This window comes from Callithrix jacchus, chromosome 1 (genome assembly GCF_049354715.1).
Source record: "Callithrix jacchus isolate 240 chromosome 1, calJac240_pri, whole genome shotgun sequence".
Classification (NCBI taxonomy): domain Eukaryota; kingdom Metazoa; phylum Chordata; class Mammalia; order Primates; family Cebidae; genus Callithrix; species Callithrix jacchus.
Window position 1 is genome coordinate 44,475,727 of NC_133502.1, and position 17,960 is coordinate 44,493,686.

The window sequence follows — 17,960 nt, forward strand, 5'->3', positions numbered from 1 at the left end:
ACACATTCCAAATAAAATAATAAATTAGAAATGATATTTATATTGGATTCAAAAGGAGTTTGATAAATTCAAAATAAGCATCAAATTGTTATATTAGGATGAATTTTTAAAATCATTACAATGGTCTTCTTTCTTTTAGAATGTATGTTTATACAGCTTGGTATTATTTTTATTCAAACTTTATTTAACAATAAAACCATGGATTAGTCCGTAACAAGACTAAATTATGAGAACATGATCTAGCTTCAAATGTTAATGAAAATATAATTAGTATTACTTGTGCTACATGTAGCTGAAAAGAGTTATAAATCCTATTAATCCTGCTTAGTTCACAAATTATTGACCTGATAGGTAATAATCTTTTAGCTTTATTGTGTCAATTTAGCTTAAGCATTTGAACATTGTCTTGAGTTAAAAATTCTTCCTTATTATTTTAATGATTTAAATAAATAAAAATAATTTGAAAATACAGATAACTCCACAGAAAAACTTTATAAAAATACACATAAGTATATGAATATAGATACATTTATGTACTCACAAATATATGACATAAGACACAAGGTATAAGCTATTTGAATTCAAAATGAAGAAATTTTATCGAAAATACTTTTGAATTCCTGAGGTTAATGGTAATTATTAAAATATTTTAGGCATTCACACATACAATAATTAAGAGTTTTATCTAGTTATATTAGAGTAATCTGTATTGACTACCACACTTTGGAACTTTCTTCAGCTTATTTCAGTCAGTTAAACAGAGTATAACATGGAGGTGACATGTTGCAATGAAATTAATACAAACTTGGGGTGAAGGTGTTAGATTTATATTCTAGGGCTCTTTACTACCAACTGGATAATGTTGGTTATATTTTAAATCTTCAATATATTTACAATATCTCATATGTAAAATTTGGTTGATAACAGGCAGCACACATTTTTGTGTGGAGTGACTTACTGCATCAAACTATCAGTGAAAAGTAGTTGAATCTGAATCTGTTAAAAGAATACTGCTCTATATTTTCTCAGTGCTCACTTAACCTCTCCAGTGGAGCTCTTGACTCACTACTCTTGATGCTTCTCAGCTTGTATCAGGATGCGTTTTTCAATGTTATGTTAATTTGTTGGGTTCTGTTCTTTAAATTCCATTCAGCTACTCATATATGTATGCATAATATACCTCTATCTATATATCTCTATATATCTATATTTACATATGTTAGCATTTCTCTTCAAACTCATTTATACAATATAGTCTTGAAGGTAACATTGATTTAACTTCATTTGTCATTAGGCCTTATAATGAAAACTTTTAAATTAAGATACATAGCATATTGTTCATTAGTTGAATCTGTTTATAGTAATGAACCCACATCTAACACTTTTAAATACATTGACTCATACACATAGACTCTGATAATACTCTTTTAAGTTATGATGAAAATGCATGTAAAAATATGAGTGATCACTAATATACTCTATAATTTTAGCATGCCATAAGCATAGACTTTTATTAATTTCAGTTGAGGAGTGAATTAATAAGAAGTCTCTGAGTTACAAAGTATAGGAATCCTTCTCAGGCTACCTTATGTTGAAGAAGAAATTAATAAAGTCATGTAAGAGGCAAGTTCACAAAATTATCGTTACTGTCAAGGAACAACTATTAGAGATAATCCTGATTGGCACAATCACTGTGCCCAAAAAAAAGTTAGCACTGCAGGGTTGGTGATTAGCCAGGCCTGGACCATATACTGTTCCCTGTGGCTCTCTTTCCTGAAGAGAATATATAAAGAATAAGAGAAAAGGTATAGTTGAATGCAGAGTGAAACAACAAATGTCCTTTTCATGAAAAATCGTCTGTCATGTAATATTTCATTGATGTTCAATAAAAAACATGTGGCATTTTCTCTTCTCTATCAAATTGGAAATTGTGTTCATTGGAAACTAGAATAATGAGCACCCATATAATTACCATGTTAGATTTCTATTGCTGTCATAACAAATTACTACAAATATAGTGCATTAAACAACACTTAAGTATTTTCTTATGGTTTCTGAAGATCAGAAGTCTTAAATGCTATGACTGGTTTCCCTGCTTAGATTCCCATCAGACTAAAATTAAAGTTAGGCAGGACTGTGGTTACCAAATGAGACTTGGGGTCCCTTCCAAGCTGACTGGTTGCTAAATTTATTTATTTCTCATATTTTCCATGTGTTTCTTTCCATTACGCTCTTCTGTCAACCCTCCTTTCTGACTGCTTTCCAATCCAACTATAATGATATCATTTATTTGTTTTTGAAGTGCCCATTGGATCACAATGATTTTTACAATAAAATTTAAACTCCCTGGCTCAATCTGTGAGATCCTTCATAATCAGAATATGTGTTATTTTTCTAGTGTGGAGTCCTGCTACTTCCTCCATTGATACCTTTCATATAGGTGTCTATGTAACTGTTTGCATGTGCTAAAAGTGCCAGAATCTCTTACTCTTTACTGTTTTAGTACATAGACTTGGGGACTGAATGAAATTTCTTCCCTAGTTGTGGATAATTTGCACATACCATTGAAAAGTTAAGTTGAAACATGATTTTTGCCTTTCTGGTGCCTGCATCTGTATAATAAAAAATAACAACAACAACAAATCTTAATTATTTTTATAGACTTACTCATTTATTTCTATTATTGATATACCTGTTTTGTCTCTCTTGTTGCCCCATAGGTTACCATTTCATATAAAACCTGGTGTCACCAGTACCTAGTATAATAGATATTTTAAAAATGTTAGTAGAATTAATAACAAATAAAAATTAGTATGTGCATCGGCATGCCCATTTAATATAGACAAACTTTCAGGATCAAATGAAATGATTTTGGTAAGAAAGGTGTGGAAATAAAGGCTCCCCAACGATGGTTACACACTAATTATTGAAACCTATGGATATATTATCTTAAAAAGAGCAGATATGATTAAGTTAAGGAGCTTGAGATGAGGACATCATTCTTAATTATTAAGATTGGGCCCAATATAATCACAAGAGCCCTTATAAGGGGAAGATAATGGAATCAAAGAAGAAAGAGATGTGATCACAGAACCAGAGACTGAAAAGATATACTTTAAATACTGAGGAACCATGAGGCAAAGACTGCAGGCAGACTTTATAACTTGGAAAGTTGTATGGAAGCGGATTTTCCCCTAAAACCTTTCGAAAAATTGAAGTCTTGCCAATTTCTTGAGGTTAGACATCTGCTTGTAGACTTTTGTTGTTTTAGACCATAGATTTGTGGTAATTTGTACATAAGCAATATACAATTAACCTAAAGTAATTATAAAATGTAGAAAGTTACCTGCCAATATGCATACATCTAATCTAATTGACAGTAAAAAAACTTTCTATGTCCACGTTTACAGCAAGCATAATCTTGCCCTGGAGACTTGTAAAATAAGCCCCATGAGCTAAGACATGGCCTGCTTTAGATAATTCTGAATACCTGGTGTCAAAATTTCTTCCTTGATTCCCAATATCCTTTTACTTTTTATTTAAAAGTGTAATTATATTACTTCTTTGCTTAGATTTTAATGAAGCTCAGTTTCTAAAGTCAAATATTCTTGCTGTGGGAGGCAAAGTAAAATTTTTGTTTATTTTATTGGATATTAGTGTTATCCTCCAACTCAGAATTTTAGAGTTGCCTTTCTTAATCTTTTATGAGATAGTAACAAGTTGCATTATTAAATGGGTTACCTCTCTAATTATCAAAGTTATGATACATTGTTTTTTATTTTTAAAGCCATATGCACATAGATGCTGTGATTTTACATTCATATTAGCATTTGTGGATTAAAACGCATGGTTTTTAAAAAATAAAGGAATACATGGAAAAATTAATATCTGAAACAAAAATTCAGGATAGTATTCATAAAATTTTATTTCAGATATTAATTTTTTCTAATGATGTCAAGAATTTTACACTTCAAGCTTGGCTCTCCTTGTTTTAGTTTGAGCTTGTTGATTAGGAAGAATTTTCACCATCACATAGCTATAGATAAATTAGAAATATGTAAAGTGGTCATTATGTGAATAAAGTTTATAATTTCTCTTAAAATGTCCATACCATGAAAACTGTATTGGTTATGTCTTTTGTAAGAATTAAAGAGGTCTCAAAAAGCAAATGATAGATGATGACAAGGTTGAAGTATGGCAGTACTAGGGCATCTTTCGTCACATTGGTATGCATTGAATGTGTGTCCTCTCAACTGTCATTTCCCTCATCTCATCATTTTCACTGCTTTCAATTTTCATGATATATTCTTTACATATTCGTATTCTGTTTCAATCCACCTTAATCTAATATTGTTGTGACTGAAAAAAGTTGTCATTTGAGGACACTTAGAGAGATAATGTCAATAAAAGATATTTTTTCCAGTGGTACAATTAGCAGTCTCATATGCACATCCCTAATAAGTTTTTAAATAGCTGAAGTAAAATTTGTTCCAAAAAGATATAAAATAATTATAATTTTGCATTCAAATTATCTAGTAAAATAGATTGTAGTACAAGTCTGATTGTCTACATGGTCAATAAGGATTAAACTAGCACTTGGAAACTTACTGCAGTTCTTAAAAGTTTGGACTTTTAAACATTTTTATCGATAATTCTTACTAATGTTTCAAGTACTTATTAATTATTTAGACCAATACTTAGGGCTCTACGCCTTCTTTTAATATACTTAGAATGTGTAAAATTGTGAATAATATATTTAGAACGTGAAAAATTACTATATCTTAACAATGTGTAAAATTGAATAGATGACTGTTAGGGAAAATAAAATTGTATATAAACCGTCATTAACAGGTCAGGCAAAGTAACTCACACCTGGAATTCTAGCACTTTGGGAGGCCAAGGTGGGTGGATCACCTGAGGTCAGGAGTTGGAGTATAGCCTGGTCAACACGGTGAAACCCTGTCTCTGCTAAAAATACAAAAATCAGCTGGGCATCGTGGCAGGTGCCTGTAATCCCAGCTACTCTGGAGGCTGAGGCAGGAGAATTGATTGAACCTGGCAGTAGGAGGTTGCAGTGAACCAAGATTCTACCACTGCACTCCAGCCTAAGTGACAGTGACATTCTGTCTCAAACAAACAAACGAAACCCCTCATAAACAAAATACACTAGCATTCCCAAGTTTCTGATCATGAGTACAGAAAATTTGCATTTAAAGATATATATAGAAGCAATTTTCTGCTAATTCTTTTGTATAATTTTGTCATTGGTGAGAAGAAATATCAGCTCACTAAACAAGGAATGTTTAGGTATCTTCGTCATAGTTCTATATAGTTTAAAGTCTAAGAGTCAAATACATAATCAGACACCAAGTCATATACTTAGCTCTGTATTTCAATTATTAAACATTTGCCTTTTTTTTTTTTGAAATAGGATCTTGCTCTGTCTCACAGGCTGGAGTGCGGTGGCATGGCCATAGCTTACTGCAGCCTTGAAGTCCTGGGCTCAAGCGACCCTCCTGCCTCAGCCTTCCAAGAAGTGAGGACTACAGGCACATGCCACCATGCCCAGCTAAAAAGCATTAAAAGTATTTACTTTTAACATATGAATCTTTATTGTCCTTAGAAGTGAAGCAACATTACCTGTTTACCTTTCTCTCAGCCCCCATTGTGCCCAGTGATACTAAAATTTTGTACACAGAAACTGCTTTCTCCTTCCTGAATGCTCTCCTGGGTGATTTACATACACTATGTCTTTTAATCCTCACAAAACCCCAGTCACATCTATATTACTTTTACACTTTTTCCGATGAGAAAATTGAACTTTAGTCAGATAAATGACCTTACTCAAGACCTGCAGTTAGTATCTGGTAAAGCTAGGATTCTTCTTCCTATTTAATTTTAGAACCGTGATTTTGACTGTGAACTATTATGGCCTAGAGCTCTCAAACCCTCAGTTTCTAGGATTATACCTAGTTTAAGACAGAGCACATATGAGAAAGCTTAATGTAATGTTTAGAATTTAACATTGTTACTATGCTACCTGCAAATATTTCCTGACGAAAACGTGCTACTTGTTAAGATACCCTGTAGATTTGTAGAATCTACTGCCCTTTGGCCTACACTTCCTGCCTCTTTGCTCTTTGTATAAAATTTTCTGCCATAGGACTGAGTTTTCTTCAAGCTTATAGTTGGCAAGACTTTCTAATTGATTCAGAGAAATCTTCAAATCCTGCTACTAAAGTCCATCAGACATTAAAATCCCTGCACTTTCTTAGTGCAGTCATCCAGTGTGTCCAATGAGGCTGGCCACTTGCGATGATATTATGTAGTTGTAAAAGACAAATAATTCTGAAACCAAAGTAGTGCTCGCTTATTGAAGAGGTCATAAAAAAATAGGCTTTTGTTTTTTTTTTTCCCAGAGCAGAGGTTATAAGACTTCACAGAAGGGAAGTCCTATCTTAGTTGAAAATTTTTCTTGCAAATCTAACTGGATAGAATATCAGATCTTAAGAGCATCTGGAATGGCTGTGCATGAGCCCAAGGAGGATGTTTTTTTGTATTAGAGAAAAGAGAGGGAGAAAAAATAACACTTGGAGGTACAGTATTGTGGAAGACTGAAAACAATGTCAAATATTTTCTCACAATATCTAAATATCCAATAAATTCCAATTAAATGTGAGTAGATATTTTTCTAGAAAACCCTGAAGGAGATGAGCTCTAAGTCCAGGTCAATGTGGGACAGAACTGACCCATCCAATGAGAATGCAAAACAAGAAACTAGTAAGCCATGAGGAAATAACTGTCATGAAACCATAAAAGTTAAACAGCAGGATTTGGTCTCCCAAATCTAAACTTACAGTTTGAGTCAAATTTTCTGTAGTCTCCATTTGACCAGAAAGTTCCAGCTAATTGAGAATTGCACAAAGGGAGATGGATTATTTTCAGATATCAGGCATGTTTAGAAAAGATTACCATATCTCTGAAAAGTAGTGTATGGTTTATACTTTTATTCAATTATTTATGAGTGTTCTGGTTTGCATGTCAGAGAAAATGTCCCATAGTACTAAGACTAGACATATGTCCACATGCCCACAAAGATAAGTGAGAAAAATGTCTTTTTGTTTACATAGAATCAGCAAGCATCTATGTATTTGAGCATGATTTTAGAAAGAGTGAGAATAAGCCAGAGAAACAAACCACCTATAATAAAACATAAAAGCACTACTACACAAATAGAACACATAATACCCTTAGCTCACACTTGTGAAATTATTACTATGTGTCAGATACTATTTTAGAGCTAACGTCTTTAACCTTAGCAATAAGCCACATCAAGTACTACCTCAAATGAGGAAAGTTAAGCACAGGAGATGAAAACCTTGTTAAGTTTTAGCAAGTGATAAAGCCAGGATTCAAACTCCAGCCATCAGACTATGGAATTCTAATTCTTAACCATTGTATAGAAGAATTTGGAAAAGTAAATGATAAGTTATGATTAGTTCTTTATGAAGATGGCAGTTTTGAGAGGACTATTGGTGGTAGCAAGTATGTGAATTAGTTATTGCTAAGCCAGAGAATGAAGGCACCCCCTGGAAAAAGAATGATAGTACCTTAAAAAATTTATTCTGCTGCTTTCTTTATTTGCATATTTGTAAATCACATCATCTATAGTGGGAAATTAATATTTTATTTCTATTTCCATGTGTATTGCTAAAAATAGCCCTAAACTGTATTATTAAAAAATTGGTCAAGAAATGAAGGCCTATATAATGTAGACAGAGAAGAACAAACTAGTTATAGGCACACTGAGAAAAGGGAGTTATCAACAATAATCTTACTATCCAAATAGGATCACAATATAATAAGCTTATTTTTAATAGTACATGCAGTTTCTTTTAGTGTTTCAGTTTATATACCACATTAAAACATTTTACTATAATTTGAAATTCTGCTGTCTCTTATTCACTTGGGCAGTAAATGTGTTATTCTTTGTTTATAACATATTTATTTTAAGTTACTCTCTGGTAACTTTTCCTAATTGGAGAAGTCATTTTAACAGTTGTTTTTTAAAATAAACTCAATTATTCATGTATAGTAACCAGTGAAACTAATTGACAATCTTTCTGTCACAGTTGATTTCAAACATCTCTGTAATGAATCCTGTGACTAATTAAATACATAAATTCTTAGTAAAAGTAACTGCATTTATAAGAATAATATTAGGTAATTCTGTTTAGATACAGCCAGGAAGAAGCAATTGGAGAATTACTGAGTAAATCAAAAATAACGAATCTAGAAGAGTAATTAAAATAAAAAATATATAACTAAACATAAGTATTAGTATTTTTTATTATTTCTTGTCCATGGTTAAAATTATAAATTAATATTTAGATAGAAAATCAAAATATAAGATGCAGATTAATGAAATTAACAAAAATAAAAAGAGGAAACAATAAATGTTAAAAATAAGAAATATTTAAAACCATACTTGGAGGCAGATTACGTATATATATGCACACAGAGTGTTTTATTTTTATTTGTATGTAGGAGAAACTAAATCTTTTTCTCCTTCTATTTTATTAAAATTTTATAATAATTGATTTACATAACAGTTACTAAATAAGAAGAAATAGGAAAATAGTGAAAATCAAATGAACATCATAACTGATACCTTTGTCAGGATGGATTATTGCAATTCTATACAATGGTAACACTGGCTGCAACCTGTGGAACACAGTACTGGCCTTCTACTGTAAGACACAACTAGACAAATAGGCACTTGGGACTTGCTGCTTGGGTACTTTCCGTTTACTAATAATAAATGCTGGTCTCATGGTAAACATTTGCACTTTGATATCTCTTTCTTTTTTATTTTTAATCACCTAAATAGTATTCTATTAATAACCAAAATGACTTTGTTAAAAGCACCTCAGCATCACAACTTTGATGACTCTATTATGCCATAGTATACAGAAATTAGCCTTCTTTCTCACTTTGCAGATTCAATGACTTCCCTATTTGAAATAATCTGTTCTTTAAATTACCTGTTCTATTTTTTTTTCTACTTTAATGACATATTTAGTGTTTTTTGAAATGAATTAATATATTTCCTTCCCCTTTGATTGAGTTTCTGCTGTTGGTTACCACAGTGCTCTGTAAATCCTTCTTTTTTTATGCCTTGAGTTATCATAGGCCCAGTTAAAATCTTAGCAAACTGTTCACAACTTAGGTTCACCAAGACCATGGTATCTTGGTCTCTGTCTGCATGTCTTTTCAGCTTCCCTTTGTGCCACTTACTGTGAATTTCTTTAAAATACAAAAATCTGGGAATGGGGAACGTCTAATTTGCTCATTTTTGGTGTCATCTTCTTCCTTGATCACATCCCTCATGAAAAGCCAACTCACAGAATAAAAGATCACTGGAATATAGATGTATTAGTTAATTCTCACACTGCTATAAAGACATACCTGAGACTACATAACATATAAAGAGAGGAGGTGTAATTGACTCACAGTTCCACATGGCTTGGGAGGCCTCAGGAAACTTATAATCATATTGGAAGCTGAAGGGGAAGCAAGATATATCTTCACATGACCAGAGGAGAAGGAAGACAGCAAAGGGCAAAATGCTATCCACTTTGAGAAAACCAGATCTCATGAGATGGAGTTCACAAGAACAATAAGGGGGAAATCCACCCTCATGATCTAATCATCGTCCATCAGGTCTCTCCCCAAAAATTGGGAATTACAATTCAACATGAGATGGGTGAGGACACAACTAAACCATAAAACTCTAACCTTGGCCTCTCCCAAATCTCATATCCTTCTCAAATTTCAAAACACAAATATGCCTAACCAACCATGCCCCAAAGTCTTAACTCATTTCAGCATTAACTCAAAAGTTTAAGCCCAAAGTTTTATCTGAGACAAGGCAAGTCCCTTCTGCCTATCAGCCTGTAAAATCAAAAACAAGTTAGTTACTTCCAAGATACAATGAGGGTACAGGTATTGAGTAAATGCTCATATTCCAAGTGGGAAAAAATTATCAAAGTAAAGGGGCCACAGGCCCCATGCAAGTCTGAACCTCACCAGGGCTTAAATCTTAAAGCTTCCAAATAATCTCTTTTGACTCCATTATTCACATCCAGAGCATGCTGATGCAAGAGGTGGTCTCCTAAGGCATTGGGCAGTTCCGCCTCTCTGGTTCTCCGGTGTATAGCCCCTGCAGCCTCTTTCACAGGCTGGTATTGAGTAACTGAGGGTTTTCCAGGTACATGGTGTAAGCTGTCAGTGGATTTATCATTCTGGGATCTGGAGGATGGTGACTGTATTCTCACAGCTCCAGTAGGTAGTGTCACAGTAGGACTCTGTGTGGGGACTTGATATGGTTTGGCTGTGTCTCAACCAAAATCTCATCTTGAATTGTAGCTCCCATAATTCTCACATGTTGTGGGAGTAACCTGGTGGAAGATAATTAAATCGTGGGGGCAGGTTTCCTCCATATTGTTCACAGGGTATTAAATAAGTCTCATGAAATCTGATGATTTTATAATGAGAAACCCCTTTCTCTTGCCTCTCATTCTCTATTTCATGCTGCCATGTAAGATGTGCCTTTCACCTTCAACCATGATTGTGAGGCCACCCCAGCCACATGGAACTGTTAATCCATTAAACCTCTTTTTCTTTATAAATTACCCAGTCTTGGGTATGTCTTTATCAGCAGCATAAAAACAGGCTAATACAGGACTTTAACCCCACATTTTCTCTCCAGTAAAGGTTCTCCACAAGGGTGCTACCCTTGCAGCAGACTTCTGCCTGGACATCCAGGTGTTTCCATACATCATCTGAAATCTAGGCAGAGGCTTCCAAACATCATCCCTTGCCTTCTTTGCATACACAGACCCAACACCATGTCAAGCCACCAAGTCTTGGGGCATATACTTCTGAAGCAGTGGCCTGAGCTATACCTTGACCCCTTTTATCCATGGCTGGAACTAGAGTGGCTGGGATGCAGGGCACCATGTCCTGAGGCTGACAAAGCTGTGAGACCCTGGGCCTGTTCCATGAAACCATTTTTCCCTCCTAAGTCTTCAAGCTTGTGATGGAAGGGGCTTCCACAAAAGTCTCTGAAATGCCCTGGAGGCATTTTCCCCATTGTCTCTGATGTTAACATTTGGCTCCTCTTTACTTAAACAAATTTTTGCAGTCAGCTTGAATTTTTCCCCAGAAAATGGGTTTTGCTTTTGTACCACATTGTCAGCCTGTAAATTTTCCAAACTTTTATGCTCTTCTTCCCTTTTAAATATGTTTCCATTTCAGACCATCTTTTTGTAAATGCATATTGGCATATACTGTTAGGAGCAGCCAGGTCATATCTTGAACAGTTTGCTGCTTAGAATTTCTTCCACCAGATACCCTTGAGGAAGTTCTAGGAAGTGCCAAACTTTCCCTCGTCTTTCTGTCTTTTTCTGAGCCCTCCAAACTGTTTCAACCTCTGACCCCACAGTTTCTTTCCTCACTCTCTTAGCAGATGTTCTCTCTGAGGGTGCCTCCATTTGTATGGAAACAAATATGCATCCATTTGTTTCCATACCTTATATGAAACCTAAGCAGAGTTTCCCAACCTCAATTCTTGACTTCAGTGTACCCGTAGGCTCAATAACATGTTAAAGCTGCCAAGGCTTGGAGTTTCCACCGTCTGAATCAACAGCTGGAGCTGTGTCTTTGTCCCTTTTAGCAATGGCTGGCAGGAGCGGGGTGGGGGGAAAAGACACAGATTACCAAGTCTCTAGGCTGCATAGAGCAGGGGTCCGGGGCTGGCCCATGAAACCATCTTTGCTTCCTAGGCTTCCAGGCCTGTGATGGGAGCAGCTGCTGTGAAGACCTCTGACATATCCAGGAGACATTTTCCCCATTATTATGGGGATTAACATTCAGGATCTTTGTTACTTATGCAAATTTCTGCAGTCAGTGTGAATTCCTCCTCAGGAAATGGGACTTTCATTTCTATTGCATTGTCAGGCTGCAAATTTTTCAGACTTTTATTGTTTGCCTCTCAAAACTGAATGCCCTTTACAGTCACCTCTTGAATGCTTTGCTGCTTAGATACTTCTTCCACCAGGTACTCTAAATTGTCTCTCTCAACTTGAAAGTTTCACAAATCTCTAGGGCATGGGCAAAATGCCACCAGTCTCTTTGCTTAAACATAACAGTAGTCCCCCTTGCACCAGTTGCCAACACATTCCTCATCTCTATCTGAGACCATCTAAGCCTGGATTTCATTGTCCATATCATTATCAGTAGTTTGGACAAAGCCATTCAATAAGTCTCTACGAAGTTCCAAATATTCTCACATTTTCCTGTCATCTTCTGAGCCCACCAAACTATTCCAAACTCTGCCTGTTAACCAGTTGCAAAGTTGCTTCCAAATTCTGGGGTATCTTTTCAGCAGCAGCCCAATCTGTTGGTATCAATTAACTGTAATAGTCCATTTTCATGCTGTTGAGAAAGACATACCCAAGATTGGACAATTTATAAAAGAAAGAGGTTTATTGGACTTATAGTTCCACATGGCTGGGGAGGCCTCACAATCACGGCGGAAAGTGAAAGGCATGTCTTACTTGGCAGCAGACAAGAGAAGAGAGCCTGTGCAAGGAAACTCATCTTTTTAAAACCGTCAGATCTCAATGGGAATAGCAGGGGAACCGCACGGGAAAAACCTGCCCCCATGATTCAATCACCTCTTACCAGATCCCTCCCACAAAATGTGTGAATTAAAGTCAAAATTTGGGCGGGGACACAGCCAAACTATATAATTTTACAAGTGTTTCTTGGGACAATGCCTTAAAGAAACCAGCAGTTTAAAAATCGATAGCTCTTTTTAAAGATGGGAGACTATGTTGAAGTTGAACAGAACAGCAGCAGATCATTTACATCAATTTGTGAGAAAAAAAATTAATTGTTTGTGCCCTAATTGAAAAGGACTGACGATAAACAGCAAAAACAATAGCAAACACCATAAACATCTCAACTGGCCCAGCTTACACAATTCAGACTGAAAAATTAAAGTTGAGTAAGCTTTCCATTAAGAGGATGCTAAAACCGTTGTGCCTACCTACATCAGCTGCAGACGACAGCAAAACTTTCCATGGAAAATTTGAACATGTAGGATCAAGATCCTGAAGCATTTGTTCTAAGATTTTTAATGTCAGATGAATTGTGACTTTACCAGTATGATGCTGAAGATAAAGCACAAGGAAAACAATGGATACCAAAATGTGGTAGTGGTCCAGTCAAAAATTAAAGCAGACCAGTCAAGAGCAAAGGTCGTGGCAGCAGTTTTTGGGAAGCTTAAGGCATTTTGCTTGTTGACTTTCTGGAGGAGCAAAGAAAGATAACATCTGCTTATTATGAGAGTGTTCTGAGAAAGTTATTCAAAGCTTTAGCAGAAAAATGCCTGGGAAAGCTTCATCAGAGAGTTCTTCTTCATGGTGACAATGTTCCTGCTCATTCCTCTCATCAAACAAGGTCAATTTTACAAGTTTTGATGGGGAGTTATTAGGCATTCCTACTGTAGTCATGATTGCACTCTTTCGGACTTCATTTTATTTTCTAATCTTAAAAAGCATTTAAAGGGTACCAATTTTTCTTCAGTTAATAATGCAAATAATAATAATAATAACAACATTGCCATGGCCAAATTCCCAGGACCTCAGTTCTTTAAGGATGGGCTAAATGGCTGTTTTTTATCACTTACAAAAGTGTCTTAACTTTCACAAAGCTTACAGTGAGAAATAAAGCTTATGTATTTTTTATTTTTATATTAAATTCAGTTTTTCCACAAACATTTTGAAGTTCCCTTATATAATACAGGTATGAGCCTAGAAAGGGTGCTCTTGTCATAAATGGTGAGCAGAAGAAGGAGCAGAAGCTAGCTTATGTAAGACCTTAATGACTATGTAAATTGGCAAGATGGAATTAATAGAAAAATGTCCAAATGCAAAACAAATTGTTTGCTTCATAACTGTTCTTTTTATATCATGCCCCTACATTGTCAAGAAAACAGCTGAAAAACAGAGAGGACTCACATAGTCACATACATTGTGGCAGTGTTTGGAATATGGGTCCCTAGAGAAATTGCGTATGAATGGGAACCAGTAAACTAAAACATGTGAATCTAAAGCTCAGGTCAAATACTGACATGATCAAAAAGGTGGCAGCAGCAGCAGAAATAATGGCAAAAAAGCCGATGGAGGTTAGAGTAATCACAACTGTGCTCAACAGAATTAACACCATAGTTCAAGTATACCACACTTGAACTTAAGACCTGAAGAATCTGAATGATCAGTTTTTCACTCCCTGATCACCATACTGAGAGAAGGACTCAGGTTCTGTGAAGAGAAATAAAATAAAATAAATTTAAAAACATGAGAAAGCATGCTCCACAATTTTCTGAATGCACCAATAAATTACATGACGTGAAGGCAGTAGAAAAATGTGACCCATTAGGAAGAAAAATTGCAATCAATAAAAACAGGTACATAGATAAACTAGTTATTAAGATATTAGGTATACTAGTTTGCTCAGACTGACATAACAAAATACCATAGACTCAGTGCCTTAAACAAAAGAAATTCATTTCCTCACAGTTCTGGGGCTACACACCCAAAGTCAAGGCTCTAGCTATTTTGGTTTCAGGTGAAGTTATTTCCTTGGCTTGTAGACAGTTTTCTTACTACCCTTTCCATGTATAGTCCTTCCTTAGTGTGTGCATAGAGAAAAAGGGACAGAGAGTGAACTCTCAGGTATCTCTTAATCTAAAAAACATGAATCCTTTGGATTAATAGATTAATCCTATTGGATCACCATCTGTATAACCTCATTTAAACTTAATCAGTTTCTTAGTAACCCATCTCCTAATATAACTACACTGGGGGTTAGAGCTTCAACATATGAATTTTGGGGGACAAAAGCATTCAGTCCTTAACAGAAGAAAAGAATTTCAAAATAACTATGCTATATTAAATATTTACACACTTAACATAAAGATATGGTCTATTCAATAAAGAAATGCAAACCCTGATGATAAAAATTGTACAAAATAATATTTCTGAAATTATAAAGTCATTCAAGGGCAGTAATAACATTTTGGACCTACTAAGGAAAAGATTATAGAATTTGAGGGTAGCTTAATAGAAATTATCCAAACTGAAGCAGAGAGAGATGCATCAATGTACTGTAAGAAATTGTTATGATAACTGAGTCTCCGAGGAGAAAAGAAAAGAAAAAGTATTTAGAAAAAAAATGATAAACATATTTTTTCAAATTTGATTTAAAACATCAGCTAATAATTCCAGAAGTTAAAACAACAGCAGCACCAACAGAAAGAGCAGTAGCATCAAGAACAAAACCATGATGGATAAATACAGAGAAAAACCACATACAGTCATGTCTCATGTCAGCTTTCTCAAAACTCAAGTTAAAGATAAATTCTTGAAGCAGGCAGAGGTGAAAAAGACAAATTTTAAGGAACAACAATAATAATGATGGCTGACTTCTCAGAAACAATACAAGTCAGAAGACAACAGAATGGTATTTTTTAGAAACAATAGAAAGACAAAGCAGAATAAATGTGAATAAAACTATGCCTGGGGAGATCAGAGTTATATGACTAAAGAATTAATGATACAAAGAAATTTTTGAAAGTAAAAAGAATAAAAAATTACATATTACTTATATAAACATATAGCTAGACACATAAATGTTCAGAATGTAAATATGCATACACATATAATTAAAAATACAGTATACTTCGTATCTAAATCTATATGGAGGCTAAACGAGAGTGAAGAGTAGAGGAAAATATTGCTAAAAGAAACAAAAATGCCAAACTAGATTTTTATATCCAGTATAAAAAAGTTTCAGATAAAAGAAAACTAATGTAATTCATTGCCAGCATACTGGTGCTGTAAGCAATGCTAAAGTATGTTCTTTATCCTGAGGATTTTTATCCGTACTGAAAACCCAGATTTTTAAGAGAGAAGAATATCAAAAGTGTTAAATATGTAGCTAATGTAAATGACTATTTAAAATACATATGAGAGTTTCTAGAAAAAATAGCATAACATTTACTTGCACAGTTTATAATCTAAGTAGACAGTGCAATAGAACATATAAACTGAACATTTGCAAGTTTTTTGCATTTATGTGAATTTGTACAGTATAACTTCCAAGTAACTGAAAAGGTTCTTGAATATGTATCTTAATCCTTAGAGTCAATCAAACCCAAAATAATACAAAATGTATAACTAAAAACACAATATAAAAGTGAAAGTATCATTGCCAAATTTTATAATCCAAAATATATTAGGAAAATTTAAACAAGAAAACTAAAAGAGACACACAGAAAATATATAGTGATGTACTTTTATTTGACCATTACTTTAAATAATTATGGAGAAACAATACAATTAAAAGGCAGAGATTGAAAAAATGGATAAAATAAAATCAATTCCTAAACACATATTAACTAAAAAGCAACCAATAATTTGACAATAAATTTTTTAAAAGACATACTATGTTTAGGGTAAGCATAACAAGTCTAGGATGATTATGCTAATATCAGTCAATATATATACTAAGAAAAAGATTGTTATACTAAGAAAAGATTGTCAGCAGGAAACCAGAAAATTTGATGATAATAAATAACTAATCAGGAAAACATAGTAATTATATATGTCACTGTGACTGATAACATGAAAAAAATCAACAGAACTAAAGGGTGAAATGGAGAATACGACAAATCATTGTTAGAAATAATGAACCTATTTGTTATCAAATGATAGAACAAGTAGAAAAAGTCACCAAACACATAGATGATTGAGGAAAACTGTCAACCACATTAACCTAATAAATATCTATGGAACTACATCTTCAGTCATTTCAGAATTATGTTGAATGCATATGGTTGACTATATACAGGGACATAAAACAATTCTGGATACATCTAAAAGAGGCAAGTCATTCTGAGTATGGTTAAAAAAAATAAATTAAAATTAAATATCAAAAATGTATCTAAAAATTCCCCCAGAGCATTTTCATCATAAAAACTCAGATTAAAAGTGAAAGGTCGGTACCAAGATATAGCAGACAAAATCTAACCATATGGTAGCTAATGAAGTTATATGTTATCAAAGTTTAATGCAAGAAATATTACCAGAAGTAAAGAAGGACATGTTATAAAAGTGAAAGCATCAACTTATCAGAGATGCAACAATCCTAAATGTGTATGCAACTATTACCAGATGTTCAAAATACATGAAGCAAAAACTGATAGAACTTAAGCAGAAATAGGTAAAACTACAATTACAATAGAAACCTTTAAAAGCATGTTTCTTTCAGTACTGGATAGAAGTAATTAAGAAAATAGTAAGGATATAGAAGATTTGAAGAAAATTTTAAACAAGTTGAAAATAATTGACACTATGGCTACTATATTCAATAATAATTGAAGAAATATTCTAAGCATAATGAAAAATAAACCAAATGCTATACTATAAGCAGATGTTAACAATTTATAGCAAATCACACAAATAAGAGTCTTTGATCACAATAAAATGGTCATATTTGGAATGAATTATATTGAAAATTATATTGGAAAAATCTCCACATTCTTTAAAATTAACTAACACACTTCCAAATAATCTTTTAGTTAGGAAATAACAAGACCAAAGAAATATTTTTAACTGAATAACAAGAAAAAACACAAATAGCAAAATCTTTAGAAAGATGTTAAGGCAATTCATAAATCTACATCCTAATATTGAGAGAAAAAAAATTGGAAACCAGTGACCTAAACATCCATCTTAAGAAACTAGAAAAAGCAACATAAATAAAATATAATGTTACTACAATGAAGGAAATCATAAAGGTAACATTGAAAATTAATGAGTGAAAACAGA

The 17,960-nt window shown here is 33.8% G+C and overlaps 1 long non-coding RNA gene across 7 annotated transcripts in view; it reads left to right on the forward strand.

The window, feature by feature from the left end:
• LOC118152959 (uncharacterized) overlaps window positions 1-17,960 on the forward strand; it is a 328,047-nt gene that overhangs the window by 166,711 nt on the left and 143,376 nt on the right. For 6 of the 7 annotated variants that reach the window (XR_013525713.1, XR_013525710.1, XR_013525709.1 and 3 more), the window contains exon 4: window positions 5,432-5,585. The exons of the other annotated variant lie outside the window; for it this stretch is intronic. This is a non-coding gene — a long non-coding RNA (uncharacterized LOC118152959). The remainder of the gene's footprint in view (window positions 1-5,431; window positions 5,586-17,960) is intronic. 7 annotated transcript variants of the gene reach the window in all.